Genomic DNA, 12,233 nt, shown 5'->3' with positions numbered 1-12,233 from the left:
CTCATTCAAAATTGATTACTGACATCCCTATGGTATACACAAAATCACAGTTTTGTAAGTAGCTTTTTTGTACTGTTGTAAGTTCTGATGGGATAGAGAAGAGAATGGGGAAAAGCCAGTAGGATATCTACAGGTGGGGCATTAAAAGGCATATTGGGAAGATGGAGGAATTAATGACAATTCAAAGGACTGCAGTTAAGGGCAGCGGATTCTCTCCTCTTTCAGCACCCCACCTTCTAAGTGGGAAGGCTCCTATTCCTTTTTATTACAGGAATCCAAATCCATCTACAACCTGACACCCACAGAGCAGCTAATTCTCTCCTGTGACCCCACTGGTTCCCAAACCTCCTGGACTGCTCTTTTGGGAAAGGAAGCAGGTGGGTGTGAGGTCCCAGTGGAAACGCAACAAAGGACAGAGGCGTATGGCCTAACTACTCTTGTTGCTACTAGGATCAAAAAGGTGCAGATAGTAAAGCAGAATGGCATCTGCTTCAGTTGTTATTCAATTCAGACAATTGTTGCTTATGTTCTAGGTAAAATAAACATCTGAAGTCAGCTTTGGCCAGATTTCCTACTCTTTTCCCTCAGCACACACCTGTAACCCAGAACACCACACAACATACAAAGAGATTGAATCCTATTGTGGGATCCTCTGGTACCATGTGTGAGCTGAGCTTAATCTCCATCTTCCAGTTTGGAAAGAGGAAAAGGAAATGGGTAAGAGACCACTGCATACCACCTCAGTGAATGAGAATCATCAAAACCTGATGGAAAGCATGATGGAGACAGTAGGCAGAGGCCACATTTTCTGCCTTCATGAAAGATAAAACTGGAGAGGATCTTGAAAACTAAGGGGAGTTTATGCTGCCTTTTTAATTGTAGGATCTAGGCATTCCCACACTGCTATGTGTGGTCTTTCTTTCTAAAGAAAACCCTATAAAACATGGCCAAGAATTTATATTCACAAGAGAACATAAGCCTAGAAACCTGGTAGGAATGTTTCTGTCATCATCCCTTTGCCCTTACATCTGTATCTTTCGTGGCTCTCTCACACTGAGAACCATGAATCAAATATATATATATTTTAAAGTTTGCATCTTATTGCAGTCACCTGCAGTATGATGTTAGTCCCCTTCATGTTTCTCCTGGGTAACCACCTCAATCCAAGCCACTGCCCCTGTTTTTTTCTCTTTCCAATTTTCTGCAAGCACTCAGACCTCTCTGTACTGAAATGTTGATAATAATATTAGAAGTTTCATCAGCTTCCAAAATAAGGTTCCTATATCAAGTTTTGTTATAAACATAGCACAAGGGACTGAGGATGTATGGTGTGAAAAGCTGTATATTCAAACACAAAGCAAACAGATGACTGGGCATGGAGGTATGTGATCCACCACACTCCTTGGCATGCTGTTTTCAGGAAAGGGAAGTAGAAACACAGAATCATACAATTGCTCAGGTTGGAAAAGACCTTAAAGATCATGAAATCCAAACTCAACCTAACTATACTACCCTAACTGTTTCTGGTAGGATCAAGAGCATAGACTTGCAGTAGAAACTTTAGAAAAAGTTATATGAGAGTGGCTTAGAGATTAATAATTGTAGCAACATGTGTTTTAGGAGTGTTTACTACTGCCAGCACTTGCCCCTTTCCAACTCCAGGAGCCACAAGGCAGAAGAACAACTCAACACATAATAGACCTGATAACAAGGGGGGATAGGGGATATCCAAACCAAGAGCAAGGTGCAAATGTAAGAGATGCCAGTGCCACAAGAGAGCAGCATGAGAGGTGATATGAAAGGTAGTTTGTTTTTTGTTTTTTGTTTTATTTTTTGAAGAAAAAAAAAAAAGCTCTCTGCACCACATTTATGCAGTGAGGTTGATGAAAATAGGCAGTCCTTCTCTGAACTTAGTATTTAAAGAGCAGTCAGAATACTTTAGAAGAGCAATAATACTGCCTGCCAGTAACACTTTCTAGCCAAGGATTTTACAGCACTTCATCATTACTTATATATTCAGTCTCACTGACCCCCTCTAAATCATCATTGGTATTTTAAATAGACAGGAACATGAAGGGTACAATAATCAGCTCACAGTCACCCAGAACTACACTGTGCCCATTCAAAAATCACAGAATCACAGAATGGCCCGGGTTGGAAGGGACATCAAGGATCATGAATCTCCAACCTCCCTGCCACAGGCAGGGCCACCAACCTCCACATTTAATACTAGACCAGGCTGCCCAGGGCCCCATCCAACCCGGCCTTGAACACCTCCAGGAACGGGGCATCCACAACCTCTCTGGGCAGTCTGTTCCAGCACCTCACCACTCTCTCTGTAAAGAATTTCCCCTGACATCCAACCTAAATCTTCCCTTCCTCAACTGAAAACCATTTCCCCTTGTCCTGCTGTTATCTACCCTCTCAAAGAGTTGATTCCCCTCCTGTTTGTAGGCTCCCTTTAGGTACTGGAAGGCTGCAAACCCTGAAGCTTTCTTTTCTCCAGGCCCAGCTCCCTCAGCCTGTCCTCATAGGGGAGGTGCTCCAGTCCCCTGATCATCTTTGTGGCTCTCCTCTGGACCCTCTCCAACACCTCTCTGTCTTTCTTGTACTGGAGGCTCCAGATCCGGACTCCAGTACTCCAGATGGGGCCTCACGAGCAGAGTAGAGAGGGACAATCACCTCCCTGTTCCTGCTGGCCACCCCTCTTCTGATGGAGCCCAGGATACCATTTGCTTTCCAAGTTGCAAGAGCACACTACTGGCTCATGTTAAGATTTTCATCTATCAGGACCCCTAGGTCTGCTCTCAAGGACCGCTCCTTCCAGTCTGTATGGATGCCTGGGATTCCTCCAGCCCAAGTGCAAAACTTTGCACTTTGCCATGTTGAACCTCATTAGGTTCACCCCGGCCTATCTTTCGAGTCTGTTGAGGTCTCTGTGAATAGAAATCAGGAAAGATCAACTGCAGTAGTAAAGAAAGATTGTTATAAGCACCCTCAAATCCATTTTTAAAAATCTGACAATACCTCCAGTAAAAACAGGCAAACTAATTCTAGAAGTCCCACATTTCCTTATGTAAAACAGGGCAACGATAGTGACCTACTTTGTGAACTGCATGGTCTTCTACTTATAATACTGTGTAGAAACTAAGCATTTCTTCTAGCATCAAAGTGCCTCCACACCAGAGCTTGACCATAGTTAACTGTGAATACTGCTAATCCATTTAAGAGAACACAAAGTAAAAACAGTAATATCACATTGAAACTGCCAAACTCAGGTCAGATGGGGAAACTTGCCCTTCGCTCCCATCCCTCCATATTTCCTCCATGTCATAGAAGTGCATATAACATTCTTACAGAGAATAATGCTGAGTTTTTAAGGAATAACATTCTAAGGTCCTTTGGTATTTGATTTCAGATGTCACCTTGCTGCAAATCATTTTTTCTTCTCCGTTTATTAAGTAATGCTTTCCATGGGACACTGGTTTTTATTTGCTTATTTGTTTTCCTATGGTCGCTTCACACTGATCAGTGCTCAGCAGTGCTTGAGCTGTACAAGCTGATGAGCTCATGCCCTAAAGTGGAAAGGTTACACAAGACTCAGCTGCTAACACTCTGAAGGCTGAGAATCTACAAACACTGCCACGTGTACGCAGGGATGGGAGGGTGGCTTTAAAAAGAGTGGGAAACAAACTGCAAAAACAATGTATAACATTGGGATTTTGGTTGGACGTCATCTGCTTTCATTTACCATTGCAAGCTCTACTGCACCAGCTGAAAGTAAACATTATTTCTACTCTTTATAACCATAATCGTAACCATAAAACAGGACACAAAAAATCACTTAGATGACTGAATGGGAGTGAAAGAGTCCAAGACACTAGATCTAAGGAACTAAAGTATAGTAGAATAACTCAAAAGAATTCTTAAATATTATTTCAGGAAGCTATTCCCTACTGCTCTACTCCTCTTGTCATCAAAATGAGAAAGAAATTTCTAGCTACTTTTAGGGGGTAGAAGAAAGAAAGTTTGTAAAAATTTCCGTGGTGGCTTTTCAGCTTATAGCCAGATTCCATTAACCTTATTCATTCCATAAAGGGAACAAATCTCAAGTCACATACAGTCTAACATATGATCTCTTAATTGCTTTTAATGTAGGAGGATTGTATTTCTCATGCCCTGGCTAAAGATCAAAAGAAAATTGTTAGGGCAGGAGGTAGACACCAAAATGTCTTTTGATGCCAGCTCTTTTTTTCTTTTTTTTTTTTTTTTTCCCTTTTTCAGACTTTCATCCAAAACATGCTTACTTTGGCAGCCAAACCATAGGGCCATGAAATCATAAAGAGCCACTGTCCAATTCTTACTTCTGCAAGACAGCAGACCAAATCTAATCCCTGAAAACTACAGCTATTTTGATCAAAACTCTTTTGCCAAACTAGGAAATCTTTTTAAATTGTTGTTGTTGTTGTTGTTGTTGTTGTTGTTCTGTCATCAGGATCTGGAGGTGTTCAGGAGACATATTTTTCCCGAGGGCTTTTGAGCTATTCTCTTTTGCCTGCCTTTTAATTACATAAAGAAAAAGGACTGGGGATTGCTGGAGAGAGGGGAAGAAAAATGATTTGTTCTGTTTAAGAACTTGCTTTCAAAAGACTGAATGAATGGCTCAGGGGGATAATGAAGACTTGCTTCTATGCCGCTGGCTCAAATCTGAAGTGACTGAAGATCGTTGCTCTTTTATTACCTATGTGTGCTATAGCAATATCTAGAGACTAATCAAAATTGACAAAGATATAGTAAGCACTATATAAACAGGGAGTTGCAGACAGTCTTTGACCTAAGGAACTTAGAATTTAAACATACACACCAGATACGATAGAAACAGGATATTATCAAGATGTTTGAAAGTGCACGCAATGTTGGCTGCACTTTCAGTGCTTTAATGCCTTGTTAGACCTTCCTGGACCAAAGTTAAGGTTTTCAAAAGCATACAGAGGTGTAAGAATTATGACTGTATTGAGAAGGCTCACCTCAAATGACTAACTCTGCAAGCTGATATACAGAGTTTCCATTTCTGTTCCTATTGAAACGAATGTTAAATTATTATGCCATTCAAGCAACAATAACAACTTAAATAACTACATGTCTCTGATATAAAAAAAAAAGCAGAAACCAGTTCTTATGAGGACTTCTTTCGGCAGACATCAAAGCAGTTAAGTTGAAAGTATGTAAGACACCATATTCCTGCTGTGGAGAGAAGGTAGGCAGCAGATGGAATTCAAGGCATGAAATAAAGGACAGGAATTAATTAGACTGATCATATTGTCAGTATTATCAGAAATTTAACAACTGCAGGCACAGTGAAACAGAACAGGAAATGCATAAACCTAAATAGCGTAATTTCTGCACTAATTCTCCATTGATCTTTGGATGCATCAAGCTCTCCCTTTTAATCACGGGAATCGCAGAATGGCTGAAGTGGGAAGGGAACCTCAGGAGGTCACCAGTTCCCAGCCCTGATCACATAGGGACACCCAAAGCAGGCTGCCCAGGTCAATGTCCAGGTGGCTTCTGAAGATCTCCAAAGAGAATATTCCAGAGTTTCTCTGGGCAAGCTGTTCCAGTGCTCTGTCATCCACACAGTAAAGATGTGCTTCCTCATGCTTAGGTGGAAAAAGCTGAAGTAGTGTGGAAGTACAGGCAGCAATTTAGGATAGGGAACACTGTGCAGAAGTCACTTATGCAAGGAACAGTATTGGATTTCTGTTCTCAGGCAGGTTTATGGACCTTTAATGTCACAATAATTGGATATTAATGCTCTATGAAGTCAAATTCTAGTCACTACAGTCTGCTAGGTGTTAACATATGCCGTAATGAGTTATGAGTTATATTCCTCTTTGATCTGCAATACAAGAACCTCCATCTCTCAGTAATGTCAGAATTTGATCTCACAGGAAAAATTAAGAACAGATTAGCTAAAACCTAAAACAAGTAAATAATGTCCTTTGGGGAATCATATCTGGCAGTTTACTAAGGAAATTCAAAAGTATAAATATTTACAATAGGAGGTACACAGACTTCTCGTAATATTATATAGCTGATTCCAATTTGGAATACATGCTGTTCTGCTTAAGTTTATTCCATCTGCTTTTGAAATCTGACCCATACCCCACATATAAACTTCATTATTTGCTCATCCTTTCTATCTCTATCCCTGCTGGGTGTTTTTTGTTGTTTTGTTTTGGTTTTTTTTTTCTTTTTTTTCTTTATTCTCTTGGGTTTGTCTTTTATTGGAAATTCCATGTGCTTTTAAATTTTACCAAAGAATTGCTTTGATGAAAAGCTGTGAATTAAAAAAAAGGTATTTACAAAATAATTTCAAGCTGCATATTTATATATGAATATACAAATGTATGTATATAATTTTACTATTATTTAATAGGATCACTGGACAATTTAGAAATGCTAGTGAAAAACAGGGAATAAAACCCTCTTCCTTGTAGAGTTTACAGTCTGAAAAGACAAAATAGACAGAGCGGAAGAAAAAACACCAAGCCTTCATGCCAGACCTGTACTTTAAAGCTTTTTTACCTCATTCCTTTCCAGCATCTCAAAAGTAACTTGCAATTTCAATAACACAGAAGATTTTATACCCATCAGTAAAAAAATGTGTAACATGCAGGGCCAAAAGAATGAAGCCATTGTCAGCACAGTATGACACATCTGCACTGGGGGTTTGCAATAGCGTTAGTGCACCAGGGCCCCTGCACTAGTGCAAAGAAGATCCTAATTAAAGCAATCTGTATGGCTCAAACTAGGGCTGGGCAGGCCCCAGACTATACAGAGATTCCCAACAGCTTTTAAGCATGCTGTCTGGGTCTTGGTGAATGAGCCCCATTCAGACGTGTCTACCCTGTGTCTGCCCCTCTCATATAGTCAGGTTCCTGCAATGGTTTGCTGCTTCCCATTTCCGAAGCAGAAGAAGTTTCTAATAAAATATTTGAAACCGACTTCTATCAGATCAGAAGAAGTTAACATGAAGCTTGGAGCCCAGATTTCATCCAAAATGTTTCGTCCTCATTTATAAGGCTGTATCACAAGTTACCAATTCACAGTCTGAGAACCTCAATCTTTCACAGATGGATTCTCCTGAATCAATGCTTGATTATGGGAGGTAGGTGAAAATTGGAAAGAAAAAGAAAAAAAGAAAAAAAAAAAAAAAGGGAAGTTGGTCTCACTATATAGTACTTATACTATAGTATAAGGATGGGCGTACAATGACATTCATCCTTGTTTCACTGGAAACTGGGAAACTAAGGGCAGAAGATCAGTTTCCAAATCTAACTTCACTGCTGGTAATAACTGGAGTGATAATGTAGTATATTAAACTTACACTGGAGGCCAAGGATTAAGCAGATAAACAGCAGAAGGTATACTTAACAGTAGAGAGTTATAGATACTTCTAGAGCTTGATAGTTTTCTGAAGAGAATGTGCTGATGCTAAGCAGCACTAGAAAACATCTCATTCCTACTCTCTACAAGAAAATGACAGACCCCAGCACAACTAAAATTCTTTGAAAAAAAACCCACTTTATACCAGCTTTGCATAGAAATATTCAATGCCAGACACAGGTGAAAGTACACTCCAGGGTCAACATTTTGTTAGCTTTACTCAGTCTTAATGCATGTAAGTTCTAAGAGATGTATGGACTACTAGAAATGCCTCGAAAATGCAGCCCTAATAGATTTGAATCAGGCCTCTATCTGAAGACCAGACCAGACATATAGTCAAAGTAGCAATGCTTCAACTAGGCATTAAGAAATAAAAAATGTGTCCTTGTCCTGGCCTCATCTTATTTGAAAGTAATTTCACTGTTTCATTGGGTAGACCCCTAGATGGTTACTAAAGGATTTAAATAAGGTCGTGTTATCCACTGAGGCCTTAAGGGTCTAGGAGCATAAGTGAAAACCTCATGATTCTCTTTTAGTCAGTGAACCACTTCATTTTTACCTATCTATCATCTCATGGGCCAGGCAGCTTCTGCTCATCAGGTTCTATTTTAAAAAATGGTTTGTGAAGGAAACCACAGACAGTCAACAAAATCCTGAGGATTTATTTTTTCAGGGCTGCATTATCATTAAAGTCTACAGAAACCTGCATCTGACAGGAAAGTGGAAGCAAATGGAGGGTCAGAAACATGCAACACATTAATCCTGCTATTGTTTTCAGAGGAACACTTATCTGGATCTTAAAACTGCCTTCACTGTCATAGATCCCATAAGGGTCCATATGGGTCCAAATTTCCTAGCTGGCCCTAATCTCTAAGTCGAGCCAAAGTTAATACAGACATTTTTGTGTTCTAGGTCATGTCCTATATATATTCATATACAGAACAGAAAAGGCGGAACAAACTGGTTGTCTCTGTGCACTGGGAATCCTCAACTATTGGAGTGTTTTTCTGCAGAGAATTTAACCTTGTGCCAACTGATGACCCAAGACCAGAGTCCCAAAACCAGAGAGCTGTATAGGTGGTTTCCAATAGCTACAGTGGTGTGCACAAGACCCCTCTGGACTTCTGCCAGATACAGTTTAGGCAATCTGGAGAGCATGGGCCAAGCTGTACAATGCAGGCCTGTGGTGGTTTAACGCCCAAGGCACACGAATACTGTGAGGTTCAAAGGGATGCAGGGAAAAAAAGCACACAAAGCACAAAGCAGTATCTTTCTGTGGCTGCAAGTTCTAGACTTAAAAGTTACTGCCTTGTCTCAGGGAATAACCTGGAGGCATAATCAGCTCTGATCTGTTTGTTTTTATCTCCTCCTGGGAACCATTATACGATATTAACAAAATAAATCAATTTTAAATAACTCAGTGTGTATACTCACAACAGAGCAGTTCTTTCTGGCATACCTCAGGGACGTTATGCAGTCCTCCACCATTATGAATGAATGAATGGGCCTTAGCTGTACTGCAATGGAGTAATTTGTTTTAATAATGTCTGAATATACACTGAGGTAATATTTGTGAAATCCCTAATAGTGTTCTCAGGGTAAAAAAATCACATATTTAGGGAACAGTGATTATTTTCATTTAAAGAGCAGTTATGTGCAAAAAAGAGCCTCTAAAAATGACACCAGGAGAATCATATTTACTCTGGTAAATGGTTTCAGTTCAGACTTGCCTGATGCACAAGTCATGGGTGTTTTCTTTCAAATGGCAGTTACAGAAACTTTACGTAGGATTTGAAAGACATCTGCTTTTTATCCCCATACACACAAGGGAGAGACTGCAATTATATTTAACTGAACAGTTGGCAGCAAGGAGAGACACCAGATGCCCAGAATCTTCCTAATCCTTTACAAGAGAGTTCTCCTCCTTTTAGAAAAAGAACATTTTGGTTGGAGGTAGGTAAAAGTCGCATATGAACTAGAAACAACACAGAAAGAACACTGTTTTAAGGGTTGGAGTCTCTCTTGGGAGTCTGTTTTCTAATATTAATTCCTTCTACCACTAAAAATGCCAGGATGTTCAAGAAGAGTATTTTAAGGTTTTCAAGAACGCCTTACTGAGGAAGATAAAGACATGGATGAATCCAAGGATAAATCCTTTTTGGATTGGATAAAGACATGTCAGTGCCTTTAAGTCAGGTCAAGGACTGAACATTGCATGCTTGTCATTTTTTGATTTTCCGCAAGTATCCTGGAATCAATGTCTCTTCTCAGTCAAATATTAAGCTCTTCTGAAGGAATTTCCTATCCTGACTTCTTTCTGCAGACGTTCTACCTGTTTCTTTTTAATTTATGATAGCTCTTTGGAACATTTAGTTCTAAGACCAAGAGAAAATATTTGTAAAATACCGGCTGAAATTTCATTAACAACACACAAAAATAAATTGCTGTAGGCCAATATTTAAAGGCCCAAATTCCCTATTAATAGCCAACTATTCACTGTCATTTGATAAAGCCTAACCTGCATTTAATACTGACAGAGCATCTTGTTTGTCTACACGGTGTTTCTAATGATAAAAGATTAACTGCTGAGATTTATGCAGTATATCTATTGATTGATTGATTGATTGATTGAAGGAATGCTGTTGACTGCTTTCTGTTCTGCAGGCTACCTGCTTACTAGACTGTACCTTCCCTGATGTATGGATCCAACATTTTTTGTTGGAGTAGTTCATTACATCACAAAGACAAGCTTGCGGCTTCTGGATTGCTGCTTCAACAGCAGTGGAGTTAAGAGCACTGCAAAAGCATGGTGCTGAAGATGAGACTGACAAGGAATTTCCAGGCTCAGCACTGCAATCAGTTACAGCCATCTCCCCCTTTCCAAACAATGTCCCTTCTGGGCAGCTGTTATTGATGTTTGGCTTTGACTCAGAAGTAAATCTTTGCAAGGATTGGAAAGTTTGAATGTAATCATTTGGCTGCCTTGCAGTTATCTCAAGTGAACAAAAATGTTTTTCATCTGTTAGGAACTTTGTTCAGCTCAAGGCAACTGAAACATCATCCCAACACTTCACAAACCTATAGGCTTCTCCAGTATTTTGTTTTGTCAGATTCAGGATCTAGACTCTATAGAAACTGCTTAACAAAGTGAATAAAACCCAAATGCTTGGCACTGCTACAGAACTCTGTTTCAGTGTGGGTGACAGCCCCATGCTTTATTTGTACACGACAGATTCTGTTAAAGCTATGAGCTACAAATAAAAATTATTCTTGAGGAAGGAATTTAAATAACGTGAGTATAAACCTTTGCTGGGAATCACTTAGAGACAGAGGTAAACTGTTCAACTGCCCATAGTACAAGCTTTGTAACCATCCACATGGCAATCTACATGATATAGCAGGTTTTCATTAATCCACATTAACAGGAAGAGCTAATTTTTTCTTTATTTTTTTAAAAAGAAAGTTACTACATGAAAGGCACAGAATATAAACTAGGTTCACTCCTCTGAAAAATGATTTTAGCATTCATTGCTAGGTTATTATAATACCCTAAATAATTCTTTACTTCATAAGAATAATAAAATCACATTTGGAAATCTTATCAGAAAACTATGAGCCTGACAACAGAAACCTTATGTTTACATCCTGATTAGGGAGTTTCCTCATGTACTTTAATTAGAACACAAGCATCATTCACATCTTTCAATTAGAAATATCTCAGTATACATTTCCTGATGTGTTAGAAGAGACTGTCGGAGGAATTGCATGATAAAACTGAAAGCTAATAACCTTGGAATATTTTCAGTTGCTTTTCAGCACTTCATGTTTGTGCATGGACAAAATCACTGTATTTTCATTAAATAAAATAGCATATAAAGTCCTATTTACAAATAAAGATAGAAAGTAGCTGATGTCTACATCACTGCTGAAATCTGCCACTAAATACTTTCCTCTGTGCAGAGGAAGTACCTGAAAACATATTCAGGAATACAACTACAGGTCAGTTAAATGTTTTCCAATGAAGAAGAGCAATGAGCAATGACAGCTTAAATTCGATAGTGCCAATTGTCAGAAATTTTTAACTTGATTTAGTCAAAATAATGAAATAATGTGTACAAAGGCCTACTAAAAACAGCAGGTCTGACTTTGTTAACACTATTGCTAAAAAATTGCTTTCTTCTATGAAGCTGCTTTAACAAAAGATAATTTTTTAAGCCTTTTTTGACAGTGATAAACTCATGCTTGGCCTGAATTGAGGGTGCATGCTTCTTTTTTTAAGAGAAAAGTAAGTTAAGAGTATAAATAAACAGCTTCCAGATAGTTTTCACAAAACTGAAGCAATGCTTGTTAGTGTGATGTTAGCAAATGTCAGAGTCCGAGCCAAAGATCACAGAAATAAAATGAAGCCTTTCTGGCTGACTCCAAGGGACAAACATATTACAATCTACTGATGATATATTTTGTTATAATTACAGGCATCAGATGTTGCAGCCAGAGCGTTGGATATTTGCAGCCAGAGGGTTGTGGTCAATGGCTCTATGTCCAGATGGAGGCTGGTCAAGAGTGGTGATCTCCAAGATTCAGTCTTGGGACAGGTGCTCTTCAATATCTTTATCAAAGACATGAAGGGATCAGGTATACCCTCAGCAAGTTTGCTGATGACACTAATCTGAGTGGTGCAGTTGACATGGTAGAAGGATGGGATGTCATCCAGAGGGACCTGGACAGGCTTGAAAAGTGAGCACATGAGAACCTAATGAGATTCAGCAAAGCAAAGTGCATGA

Source organism: Tetrao urogallus (genome assembly GCF_951394365.1).
Source record: "Tetrao urogallus genome assembly, chromosome: 1".
Taxonomy (NCBI): Eukaryota; Metazoa; Chordata; class Aves; order Galliformes; family Phasianidae; genus Tetrao; species Tetrao urogallus.
This window is presented reverse-complemented; position numbering follows the sequence as displayed.